General features: G+C 37.1%; 1 long non-coding RNA gene across 2 annotated transcripts in view; it reads left to right on the top strand.

Moving 5' to 3' along the window:
* Positions 1–13,343, top strand: part of LOC139041736 (uncharacterized) — a 125,078-nt gene that overhangs the window by 102,510 nt on the left and 9,225 nt on the right. For both annotated transcript variants that reach the window (XR_011497502.1, XR_011497501.1), the window contains exon 2: positions 3,751–3,809. This is a non-coding gene — a long non-coding RNA (uncharacterized lncRNA). The remainder of the gene's footprint in view (positions 1–3,750; positions 3,810–13,343) is intronic.

The raw sequence follows: 13,343 nt of genomic DNA, 5'->3' as shown, positions 1-13,343 counted from the left end.
AAGAGAATTCAAAATAATACTTCTGTTGATTTATCAAAGAAATGGTACCCGTTATAGACACATCAGCTTCAGAGCGAGGGCAACTTAATTTTAGAAAAAATCTTTAGAAGAGAGCCATACCTATGTTTTCTTTTTAAATAAAATGAATTTTGTTCTAATAATAAAAGTAGAACATTTTCATTAAAGAAATTTAGAAAAATTTAGATGTAGAGAGAAGTATAAAACATAAATCCGTAACTCCTTCAACTAGAAACAACCACTGAGAACCTTTTGGTGTACTTCCTTTCACCAAAGAAAATCTCTTATTTCTAATATAAACTTTTAAATTTATGAATTATTTCTAATGTGAAAAAGACCATGCAAAAGAAAACAACAAAATCCTATGTGTTCGCCATTCAGATTTACCAGACATGAGCGGTTTGCTGTAATTGCTTGAAATACTCCCTTTTACTTCAAAATTTTGAATAAAACTGAAACCCTGACTACATACCATCTCGTTGCTGACCCTCTTCTCTGAGATGTAGCCACTACCTTGAGGTTTGTGTGTATAATTTACCACAGACACCTGTATCCAACCAATATGGAGTTCTGATCTGCATATATTTACATTTTATGTAAATGGTATGTTGTACATGTTTTTAGACTTTTTATTATTCCACATTCTTTTCCATATTCATTTGTATAATCATGTTCATGAAATTCATTCATTTTAACTGCTCTAAAGTATTACACTGTATAAATATTACACACATCCATTCCCTTGTGGATGAATATTTAGGTTATTTCTTGTACTTTTTTTTTATATTATAAAGACTACTTTAATGACACCATTGTGCAAAGGAGCATACAGTGGCTATTTTCAACTTTGCTTAATAGTGTCAAATTGTTCTCCATAGCAGTTAAAAAATATATACTTCTTCCTAGAGGAAGATGGGCATGGATGTTAGCTCAGGGCCAGTATTCCTCAGAAAAAAGAGGAGGATTGGCAGCAGTTAGCTCAGGGCTTATCTTCCTCAAAAAAAAAAAAAAAATATATATATATATATATATATATATATATATATACACTTCTGCCTGCTGTGGGAGACATGGTGCATTTCTCTACATCTGTTGGCAAGTGATATTTTCAGATCTTTGTTTGTTTATTTTTGGCTATATGCAGTGATATGTTACTTCATTGTTTAATTTACATGTCTCAGACTACTAGTGAGGTGAAGTATCTCTTCATATATATTGGCCATTTTTATTTCCTCTTTTTTTACCTGTCTGTCCAAATTCTTGCAATTTTCTTCTACAAAATTCTCTGGCATTTATATTGAGTTAAATATGTACTATCTAAATCAATTCATTTTGGCAGTTTTATGCATTGCAAATATCATCTCCCAGTCTGTTGTTTATGTTTTAAACTTGGCATGTGGTGTCTTCTTAGTACATTAAAAATAATATAATCAAATCTATAAAAATTTTAATCTATGGTTTGCATTCTTTATGTCTTCTTTAAGAAATTCATCTCTGTCTCATTGTCATAAAGATTTTCTCCAGTTTTTAATTCTTAGAGTTGAAAAGTTGTGCTTTTTCTTTTGACGTTAACTGATCAATATATTTTGAATTTATTGTTTTATTGGGTGTGAGGTAGAGATCTATGTTCTAGCATATGTATTAATATTAGCCTAACATCCTTTCGTGATTAGACTATCATTGCACATGTATGTTTTTAAGACAATAAATTTCTCTATAAATACAGACTTAATTACTAGATACATAGAGTTTTCATCATTTTAAATAGATCATTATTTCAGTTGTGAATTCTTCTTTAACAATTCACCATTTGAAAGTGTTTTTTAATTTCTAAGTTTTTTTGTTTACCCTCTGATTTTTTAATTTCTAATTTGTAACATCATTGGAGAACCTATTCTGTAATTTAGTTATTAAACACACTTTGTTGCATGGTTCATGCTCAATTTTTAGGAATGATTCTTGTACGTTCGAAAAGAATGAAATAGCTTTTGATGATGTGTATGTTTCTGTACATGTGCATTAGGTCAAGCATAACATTTTATAAAAATTTGACCCTATCAATTAAATCGATGCTATTACTGAGAACAGTTATCTCCTAGCAACTAACAGAAGCAGTAGATAATAAAATTAGTAAGGATATAGAAGTTTTGAATTTCAGTATAACAAGCCTGATCTTATGCATATATCTAAAATCCTGTGACCAACCTTTAGAACAGTTCATTCTTATCAAGACAGGTGACATTCACAAAATGTGTCCCTATACAAGGCTAAAATAAATATTTTATGTCTACTGAATAGTAAATTTCACACAATTTTAGAAGTGAAGCAGAAATTGTAGTTATAGGCAGGAGGAGAATAACATGGAATAAATACTGTGCCTTTGAAATGAGAAGGGAATACTATTGCTTCCTCTCATAAGACTTGGTCTAATCAAGTGAGAAACTGGGAAGACACATGCAGTTAGAGTTGCTCACAAGGTACAAAGCTTACCCACTAACACTGGGAACAAGGATAGAGCAGGCTATTGGAACTGGAAAGTGAAGGCCAAAGATTCCAGCTGCCATGGGTCTCCCTGAATATACTTAAGCCAGTTGAGAAGAGAGAGAGGTCCAGATAGCAGATGAAGGAAAGATCAACAAAAAGGAGACTTGTGTCTGCAAGTGTCCTCTGCAGGGACAGCCATTCAGAATTCTGCAGCTGAGAACTATATCTTGTTTAGTCCTTAGTTGATGCATGGTTTACTTTATCATTGTTCCTCCTGGAACCTAATTTGTGAATTGTACATTAATTCTACTCTTTATGTACTTAATGATCCATGCCAAAGAAAATATTTTTCACCTTTACCAATCGCAATGTTCCTTTTACAAATACATTCTCTTACTTAATACATAATACACTTAATATCTGTGGTTTTGTATGTGAAACCGAGAGCCAAGTGGAAGAGCCTGGAACCCTCAGACAGGATTTCCTCTAATATTATTAGTCCTACAATGAAGTTATCTTGATTTTTGATTCCTACTTGTGATGCTGTTTTTGTGTCCCTCGTAGTTCAGGATTATGGTGGCTTCATGGTGAATTGTTCATTTAATCATTATGAAACATTTCTCTTTTCTCCTAATAATACCTTTTTGCCTTAACTTCTTGTTTATCATTTTCTATCCCTTATTTTCAGTCTTTATGTCTAAGGTAGGTGTCTTTATTTTTATATTCAAGGCAGGCTTTAATTTATCCACAGGTTTATCAGTTTTTGTGTAGGTATTATTTCTCTCAACCCACATCTTCCATAAGGGTTTAATTTCCTTTTTCCGTAGTAGATTTTGTAATGATTGTTGCTGGGCAGGTGCTCACTGCCCGATGTGCATAGAATCCAATACTGTGACACTGGCTTTGAGAGAAGAAAGAGCTTTATTGCATGGCTGACGAGCAAGGAGACGGGAGACAAAGCTCACATCTTTCTGCCGGAACTGGAGTTGGTACAGACTTTTAAGGAATTGAGAGTGAAAGTGGTTATGTAAATTGCTATCTTGGTGGAATCCAATTGGGTGGTGGGAGTGTAAGGATCTTGTAAGTCTGGTGTGCTACAAACCAGGGGACTCTTTGCTTCTCATTAGGTTCCCTGCACCACTTGCATCATGTTGAGTTCTGTAGTCAGGGAACTTTTTGTTCCTAGTGCTGCTCGAAGTCCTCTGAGGGCAAGGTTTTCATCTTCTGCGCATGCTCTGTTTTCTGCAGATGCTCGCTGAGATACAACATACAAAATCATTTTCATGGATGGACTTCAACGGTGATGGGTAAGTCCAAGGTGGTTCATGATTAACAGTATTAGCAAGTTTTCCCAGTCAAGATTTTTCTTGAAAATGTTTTTACTTGCTCTCATTCTTGGATGGTAGTTTAGCTGGACATAGACTTTTAAGATTGAGTTTCTTTCATCAGAGTTCTTTGAAGATATGGGTCCACTGTCTTACAGCTTCTGAGTTTGATCTGAGATATTTGTTATCTCTTATTGTCCTTCCGTTGTAGGTAATTTGTCTTTTTTCTTTGGTGTTTAAGATGTTTGTCTTTGTCTTCTGTGGTGTTCTGTATACAAAATTTGACACATATGTCCTAGAATGAATTTTTTCTGTTAATTATTTTTGGGAATTAAATCCAAAGTTTCACATTTTGGAAAATTTCAATAGAGTTATGTTTCATTATTTCTTAATATATCTTCTTATCCAGATTTTCCTCTTCTTACTTCTTGGAGCTGCCACTTAGATTATTTTGAACCTTCTAATTTAGTACTCCATGCCCATTAACCTTCAGCATATGTTTTCCATCTTATCTTTTTGGGCTGAATTCTAGATGATTTCTTTGTATCAGCCCAACAACCCACTAATTATATCTAATATTTTGTTTAGCTGTCTTATTTTATATATCTTTCTAGAATTTCTGTTTGTATCTGTCCAAATCTACCTATTTTTTTTCAGAGCATAATTTTGTTTCAGTATGGCTTTTAGATCTCTTTTAATCCTCTTAGTAACTTTAAATGTACTACTTTTGTTGTCTCATGTTGTTATATTATTTCTTTTACTTTGAGTGCCACTTCTATTTCTTGTATTATTGGACTCTCCTTTATGGATTTGTTTGTTTTGTGTTTTGTTTACAAATTTTTCCTGTAGACGAAACTTCAGCTGGGGTTGTTTTCTCCCTACAAGTCCTATGTACCGTAAGCAATAGATGAATACCTACACGGCTTTTTGTCATTCCCTTCTGTTGGGGACCTTTGGTCTTACATCAGGATCCCCACACTTTCCAGGTTATATACATTTGGATTCTATGCATGAGCATGACAAAGGTTTGAGGAAAATACCCTTCACTTCCCTCTACCCACCCAGAGCCCAGAGCAGTTAGCACATTTCTGTCCTATTTCTATAGGACTGTATGCAGCTTTTTAATCATCCTCGTATTGGGCTTGTTTAGAGTCCTAGCTTTATGGAGAATCCGCAGTTTCATCTCCATGGTTTCACTGGATCTGCAACTATGTGCATGTGCCTACCATACCTTCATGAGCATTAAAGCCTCCGTTTCCTATTCCCAGGGCCTACCCAGGCGCGCTGTTCTGGGTCTGTCGGCATCAGCCAGACCTGATTATTCTAGCTTCGACTTCCCTCTTTATGTTACCATCTGGGGATTTTCCTTTTGCTCTTTCATTAAATTTTAAATTTCATTAAATTATTTATCTTTATTTTTCATATATTTTTTGTCTGGCCTTCCTAATTGTTTGTTGCAGAAGAGCTGGTCTACATTAAACTTTCCCTCCATTTTACTGGAAATGTTACCCCATTCTTTCCTATGCAGTTTTCCCCAGGGTTGAAATCATGTTTTGTATGCAACTTAAGGCCTTGGTCTTCCACTTACTATTATAACAGTAAGATTTTCTCTGTTATTACGAACCATGGATACAACTTAATTGGTTACCCAGTATTTCCTTGCATGCGTGTCCCATAAATTATTTAACCATTTTACTATGTTTTGACATTTAGGTTGTTTATAAGTTATGTACTCCCATAAATAAAGCTGCAGGGAACATTTTTGTGCTCCCATCTTTTTTTCAGACTATTTCCTGAAGATTGAGTTGAGGACGGAAAATTTTAAGCATTTTATAACACTTTTTAAAAAGTAGTATTTATAGGCTGGTTCAAGCGTGTGTTTACATGAGTGCTTAAATTGAGCCTGTTAAAAATCACTCAAATTTCAAGTAACCAGAAGAGGGAAGACTGGATAAATATTCACAGATTATGACCAGAAGATGTAATTAGTTTTAAACCATCATTTCCCAACAGGTGGCTATTTCTGCCTTGAATACTTCTAGTGACAGTAATCATGCACCCTTTCTTGGCAGCTTGTTCCACTAGTTAATTTTCTAATAGTACTGCTATAAAGATTTTCATAATATTTAATCTAAATTACCCCAAGCTTTCATTTGAGCTATAAATATGTATCTGTGCCCTCTCACCCACACATTTAATAATTAACAGCTAATTGGTATCTATGTAAAAAAGTGTAGCTGGTAGACAAAAAAAGATCATGTGTTCAAATTTCTTCACATAAAGAAATGAAAGCTTCAAGAAGTAAAACAGAAAAGGTAGCCCAGAAATAGTATCAGAGAACTTCAAAGAGAAATAAATTATCTAGCTGCCCAGCTACAGGCCCAAACTGGCCAAAGATCAATAGTAGTTACAAAACATTAAGTCTTCTGCCTTCAGGGAAGCAACTAAAATCTCTACCAGCAATTAAATAGCCCAAAGCAAGAATGTGAACCAATTGATCAAAGTTATAGGGAAGCAGATTTTGGCTTAGTGTAAGAAGGTCTTTCTAAAACTTGGAGCTATCCAAGCACGTAATGAGGTGGTGAATTCCCTAGTATTTCAGGTCCTTCTGCAAAGTTGGATTGTTTTCATCAGCATGTTATAAAGGAGATTCTCACATCAGTGGCATTCATACATTTTTTAGAATTATTTCTTCAGACAAAAACTTATGGTAAAAACTCATTATATAAAACGGAGCTGCTCTGGTTGAAGCATGAGCTGATCTCATGCATGTGACAACGTTCTTAGGTCCCAAGTGGACTGTAAGACGACATAGAACACAGTTTAAAAATCCTCTGATTTGGAGAATTTGACCAGATGACCTCCAAAGTAACCCCATGAGCTGAGATTTCTCTCTTTCTTGCGTGTGCGTGTGTGTGTGTGTGTGTGTGTGTGTGTGCACTAAAGTGGAGTAAGGGAACTGTTTGGTGGAAACCTCATAATATTTTGAAAGTCATAATCTGTACTGTCTGAGTCAGAATCTGTATCATCTAGGATTTGTGGTTTCAAGTGTGAACTCAAAATGACAATGGGACCAATGGCATGAGCTTTATTCCTGTGTCAACTAACTAACTTTACTATAGTTCATGTTTATATTTTTTGTACCTCAGCCCTGATAAGAGGCATTTAAAGATAATAATTTTCATGAATACTTACTTTTGGCAGAAAATTCATGCACCTAGCACAAAAATCAAAATATATAGCTGATATTGTAGAGGAGGAAGACATTTTGTCTACCTGCTCTGGGTCCTTCTGGCCAGACATCAACTTAAATTCACATGAGATGGAATAAAAGGAGAAAATTAAATAAAGCTTTATAACATGTTTACGTGGGAGAGGCTCAGGCAAACTGAGCAACTCACCAAAATGGCAGAAGCTCTCCCCTTAAAAACCACCCTCAGCTAAAGACAAAGGAGAATTTTGGGGGTTGGGGGAATCAGTTATGGGAGGTTACCAGAAAAGCACAGTAAATAAGAGTAAAGTTGTTATGCAGATTTAAGTCCTTATCTTCCAAATTAATAAGAGTTTCTAGAGATAAGTCATCCCCCGTTCTTCCTGGTACAGAGAGGGAGACACCTTTACAGATGGAGATTTCCTTTACAAATGCAAATGTCTCTTACCAAAGGATAAGTAAATTCTACTTTTCAGAGTTTCTTTCCTGTCTGCAGTTTTTAAAAGTAACCAGCCTAAAAGAATCCTCATGCCCAAGAGGCATATCTTGGTGTGGCCAATTCCAGTCCCCCACAATATAAAGTGAAGAGTAATTTTATATCCAACCTTGTTCTGAGCTATCCGGGTCTCCCCGAGTCAGTGACTCTTACCAGCTTCTTTCGTGTATACTTACATAGATATTCTGTCTCTTGGCAAACACACATACAGTTTTCTTGTTTTCATACAATCACTACATACATTGTTTTGTCATAGAATTCTGAAAATAATAACCTTAGGGAATTGTCACCAAGGACTCCATGATTCAGCTACATCTCTATAGTTGGCACCTCACACAGAAACATGAAATCCTGAAATGTTCAAAGTGGTGGTTGTTTAACTGGCCTCAGAGCAAAGACCCCAGCTAATGCAGGATGGGCATGTAGAATGAACAGAAAAATCATCGTTTTTGGAAGCCACTGAGATTTGAGGTTATTTATTATTGTAGCATAACTTAGCATATCCTGACTGTACTGTGTCTCTCAAATCACTATCTACCAGAAGGAAGTTATGGAAAATTAAAATCACAAATTGATAATAACTTTTCATAAAATTTTAGTGAATTTATTTCAGTGAAATTTCCAATAAGTGGAAAGAAAAAAAGATAAGAAATCCCTCTTCATTCCATCAACTGAAAATACCATATACTGACTTCTACAATTTTAATGTGATCTCTGATTAATAATAAATAATGGGCAAAGTAAATATTATTTTCTCTGGATTGTATCAAAATTTCTACGAAGAATGTTAATTTTCTTGGCTTGGCTTTTAGGTTTAACCCTCTCAATGCTCGAATTTTAAAGAAATAGGCTGCTAACTGGCCTGAATAAAAGAGAAATAAGTATTTCTACATTTCTATTGTAATTTGAGTCTTCTCTAAAAGTTTTTGCTGTGACTAATTTGAGACTATTTTGAAGAGGATATTCACGATAGCTCTCATCAAGGAATTTCTCTCTCCTCTCTCTGCTCATTTCAGATGAGGGTTCCCAATTGTCTTCTTCTGCAAGCCTCAGGCCAATTACACTTATGTGTTTATGGGTCTTTCCTAGAAAATGGATAAATAATCCTTTGTCTCAGTTCCTATTGTCCTTTCTGTTTACCTGTGTCTCACTTATGTTCTTCCAAGTGTTTCTGTTTATGTCCTCATTATCTCATACCATTCTCATGTTCCTGTTTGTACCAAAGATTTCTGAAATCTGTACATTCACATAGTAAAGGCCTCTATACAGTGATTTCGCCTCCACCTCCCCCAACCAGACCTTGATTGAAAGTGCCACTTCCTTCCTCCCACAGAGCCTCAGAAGATACTCTGTACTCTGCCTCCCTTTGCTAGGTCATTTCATTGTAAGATAAATTCTAATGCTAAAGTTGAAACAGCATGACTCAGAGAGTGATATGCAAAAACGTTGGGCTAAAAAAAGAAAAAGCCAGCAAGAATTTGGGATAGAGAAGGAATTCCATGTGAGGCAGCTTAAAAGGAGGAGAATGAAGCTGACTCAGAAAGAAAAACAGAAGTGAGAGAAGGAGGGGAAGAAGGAGAGGGATACATACGAACAAAGCAGGTGAGAGAGAGGACAGAAGGTTCCGTTGGATGTAGGGCAATGGGGAAGATTTAGGAGAAAGCCAAGAAACGGACCTCTCTCCAAGTAGACATCTGGAACTCGTGATAAGGGATGACAGATTCTCTGAGAAGGCCATAAGGATACCCCATGCTCATTTTTGTATGCTGTGTAATTCTGTCTGTAGTTAGCTATATGGTTGAAGTACTTGAAATACTTTTATACCACAATGACTCCTTCACTTATGAGGGGTTGATATTTTTAGTACCTTCAGTCACTTAAAAAAATACAAGGAATAATGTGTCAAATAAGAGGTCCTGATGGAAGAATAGGAGGTGTGACTAGGGAAGACACCCACAGCATAGTGAGTGGTGGTCAGCAGGAGCTTTGGCGCCGCATGAGCACTGCAGTGTCGGTAACTCCCAGGATGTTGTGAGGATTAAACAGAATTGCAACTATGAATGCTCCACGCACAGTCGTGGTGCATAGTAAGAACTCCATATCCTTTCCCAAAGAGGCCAGTCATTGTGTTAAGTCAGGAAGTTAAGTGACCAAGAGTGACTGCATCAGGATCTGTCACCTAACAAGCCAGTCAACTCTCTAGGACATTCCTGCATCTGGAACACTTGGGGAAAGAGCTGCATTATAGTATAGCAAAGGGAAATGATGTTTAGCGATGTCTGCCACAGGCTACTTGGCATTTTAATCCTCAAACATTTCCATCAGATTGTATAGCATATATAGAAACATACTGTATATGTAGAAATATATACGGAGCTTCAGAGAGTTGAGGTAACGTCCCCAAGATCTCTTCCAGTAAATTTCCAGTTGGACTCCGATTTAAAGCTGGGTCTGTGCCCAAAGTTTAAGCTGTTTTTCATTACACTGTGCTTCCATTTTTTGTGGAATTATGATAACAGTGAGGAAATTATCAAAAAAGGCAACGTTTTATTTCATTCTAATGGAATCAACAATTTATCTCATTCTAATTACGTTATTCAGTCTCTATTGGGGACTTACATCTCCAACCAAAAGTTTATGTCCTGAAATACTGTTACAGACTCCCTAGAAATTTTGGAAAATTTGTATCAAGTATAGAATGGGACTGGCTCCTGGCTTCACACAAACCTACTTCTTTTAGATCCATATGCTTTTTATGGAGATTTTTTCATAGCAAGTCTTTCTTCTAATCTAACTTTTGTAAGATTTGCTTTTTGAATAGAAACTGTTTGTTTACCTTGAATATTTCCACACAGTTTTTGGAAAAACACAGACCAAGCATTTATAAAGCAGACTCATATATGGGATTTTCATCCTGGGACGTCCTGTTTCAGCATCCTGCACCTGCCTCCTTCTCTCTCCCCGCCACATTGTTGAAGGCAGCGCTCCGCCGCAGTTTAGATCTGTGCGGTGTAGGATGTGCTTTAAGTCCAGAGTTTCCAACGTTGCTAGATCTGAAAGGGAATTTGGAGAGGATTTATTCTAGCCCAAACATCCAGAAAACAGACTCAGAGAGATGAACTTTCTTGCCCAAGAAACTAGGACAAGCTAGTTAATCGTAGACAGCTAGTTAATCATAGAACAAAATGAAGCATATTGTATTAACATATAAAGTTGTAAAATTTTCTTACCAAGGAGAAAAACAAAGGTGAAAATACAAAGAGGGAGAGAGAGGATTTTCTGAAATACAATTCTCATGATGTAATTTGTTGAACTCTGACGTGGTCAATGACTGTTACTGTATTTCCATTTCAAGAAGAGGGCTAAGGAAACAATGACTCAGGGTGAGCAAAAGCGTGCTCTCAAAATGCAACCTGTGTTCACAAGGCACTGAGGATTCAGTCGGGCATTCTTCTGAGGGGTCTGAGCCATAGTTTTGGGCTGATGAGACTCTGTTAGCATGAAATCAAATGTTCAAGTCAGGATGAATGAAAATCTGAATTCACAAACATAATGAAGGGCTCCACTACATGTTTCCTTTAGATTGTGAGTTCCTCTAGTAAATTTAAAATAAGATGTGATTTTTTTGTTTTTTTTTGGATATTTGCCCCAGGTTTTGGAAACAGCTCTGTGCTTGAAGTGCCACTCATTCTGTGAGCGTCTACTGCCTTGAATACTAGATGATGCTAGTGGAAGAAGCACTCGGCGAAGAGTCATAATCCTTGGGTTCCAGTTGAGTGTGTCCACTTACCAGCCTGGGCAAATCGCTTTGCCTAATGAGGACCTCTACTCTGCCTTTAAAACCAACATAGGGTATGAAGCATGGTTCTTAGGGTATAAAGGAGAGAAAACAAACTTATAAACAGAATAGGGAATTTGTTTATTTGTCATATAACTAAAACCCCAAGGATGATGCTGGCTTTACATGAAGCAGAACACAGGAGCTCTTTCTCTGGGTTGGACACCATTCTTAGGAAGGTGTTTTCCAGCAGCTCCAGGCTCATTTTTGTCTTCTCAGTAATCCTAAAGGATGAAGCTACCTCTAACCTGAGAGCTGTCGTCAGAGTCCTGACCTGGGTCTTGGGCTCTGTTTGATCTGCTTTGAGCCACACACTATTTCCCTACCTAATTAGTGCATCCAGGGAGACTGAATAAAATAAACGAGTTGACCAGCTACCGTTACTATTTTAGCCAATGGCAGGGTCAGTTCCTCCTGAATCACAGGCAGTGGAGGAATTGTGTTACCTTCAGGCAGACCAGGGCCCCAAAGAGGAGAAAATAGATGGTGGGAAGGCAAAGCAACAAATTTCCATCACAAATGGCTAATCATTTTCTCAAGAGGCCTTCAAATTTGATTATCAGTGGAACTAACATTCAATGAGATGTTTTTTAAAAATCCCATATATAAGATGTTGAGGTAGAGCTGCTCTGTTTAAAGCTGGAGAGGGTGCTGGAGGCTTTCTGCTGAGCTGGGCTCCCTCCCTCTCCCAGGGTAGCCTCTGAGTGACTCTTCTAGGACTTAAAGGAGGAGAATTTGAAAGCCACCAGACCAGATGATCTCTTAGGAGACTTCTAAATAGAACATCCGACTATTGCATCTCTTCCTGACTGAGTCATAAGCTCCCTGTGGGAAAGCCCCCAGCCTTTGCCCTTCAGCTCTCATTTGCTCTTGTCCTCTGCTCTGAGTATCCACTCATCGAAGGACCACTTGTTTTTATGGGGATACACCCATTTTTCCACAGTACCAGCCCTTAAACACCTTCCCCAGTCTAATCTGCCCCCCTCTAGCACCCAGAGTGCTGAGAAAGCTGTAAGATAGATGGCATTGGCTTCTTTTCTCCCCCCTCAACAGACACAAATTATTCCTTGCTGTGGAGGTAAGTGCTGCTTACCAGTCTGCTCTACAGAGTTTTTGGGTTTTTTTTTTTTTTTTTTTGCAAATGGTAAAGACATTAAATCTCTTTGCCTAGATGCTCCATTCCATTTCAGCACAATGAAGAGAGAAGACTAGGGAGAGTTTTAGTCAGATCTGGCCCTTGAGATAGCAATAAAAGTCAGCTGCCTAAGCAGTAAATGGCCCTGTGAAGCGCTCTCTGCAAATTTCCACCAAACTCCCGCGATGATTTCCTCTTCCCGTCCCACAACTCAGATTTAATATTGCAGTAGCCACTAATAATGCCTATTTTTAATGGTGCTGGTGGTCTTGATTTTTTCCAAACCTTTTGGGATATTTTCATGTTTAACCAGCGTGAACCACTTGTTCTCCTTCAGTATTCTAGGAAGTGAAGCTCTGCTTTAGTTCTCTATGAGCTATAGTCTCTGAACATTTCACTCTGCACATGTATTATGAAGAAGGAAAGAGAAGTACATTCCGGTAACTCCTATAGGAATATTGGCTTTCTGTTTGCCAGAATTCTGTATATGAGCACATGCTTTTATGTATTGTTGTGCATTCCAGTACAACAACAAAAAAACCACATTGTCAATCTTTTGACTCTGAAGATGAGGTAGTCCAATCACAGTGAAGGCAATTTTGTATCATTATATAATAAGGACCCTTGCTTCAGATATGCTCTCAGAAAACAGCACTATGGCACATCCTGATGATACCATGGGCCACATATGCCAGATACATGTAGCACTAGGTATTAAGAAGAAAAACATGTTTTGTTTGTTTGTTTCCTTGAAGAGCTCATCATCTAGTAGAAGAGAGACAAAAAAAGCTTCATCTTTGGACATGTTTTCTTGGTCTTGTATGTTTCTATGGCTA

Source organism: Equus asinus, chromosome 23, assembly GCF_041296235.1.
Source record: "Equus asinus isolate D_3611 breed Donkey chromosome 23, EquAss-T2T_v2, whole genome shotgun sequence".
Taxonomy (NCBI): domain Eukaryota; kingdom Metazoa; phylum Chordata; class Mammalia; order Perissodactyla; family Equidae; genus Equus; species Equus asinus.
The sequence above is the reverse complement of the archived record's forward strand: the minus strand, read 5'-3'. Positions and strand labels throughout refer to the sequence as shown.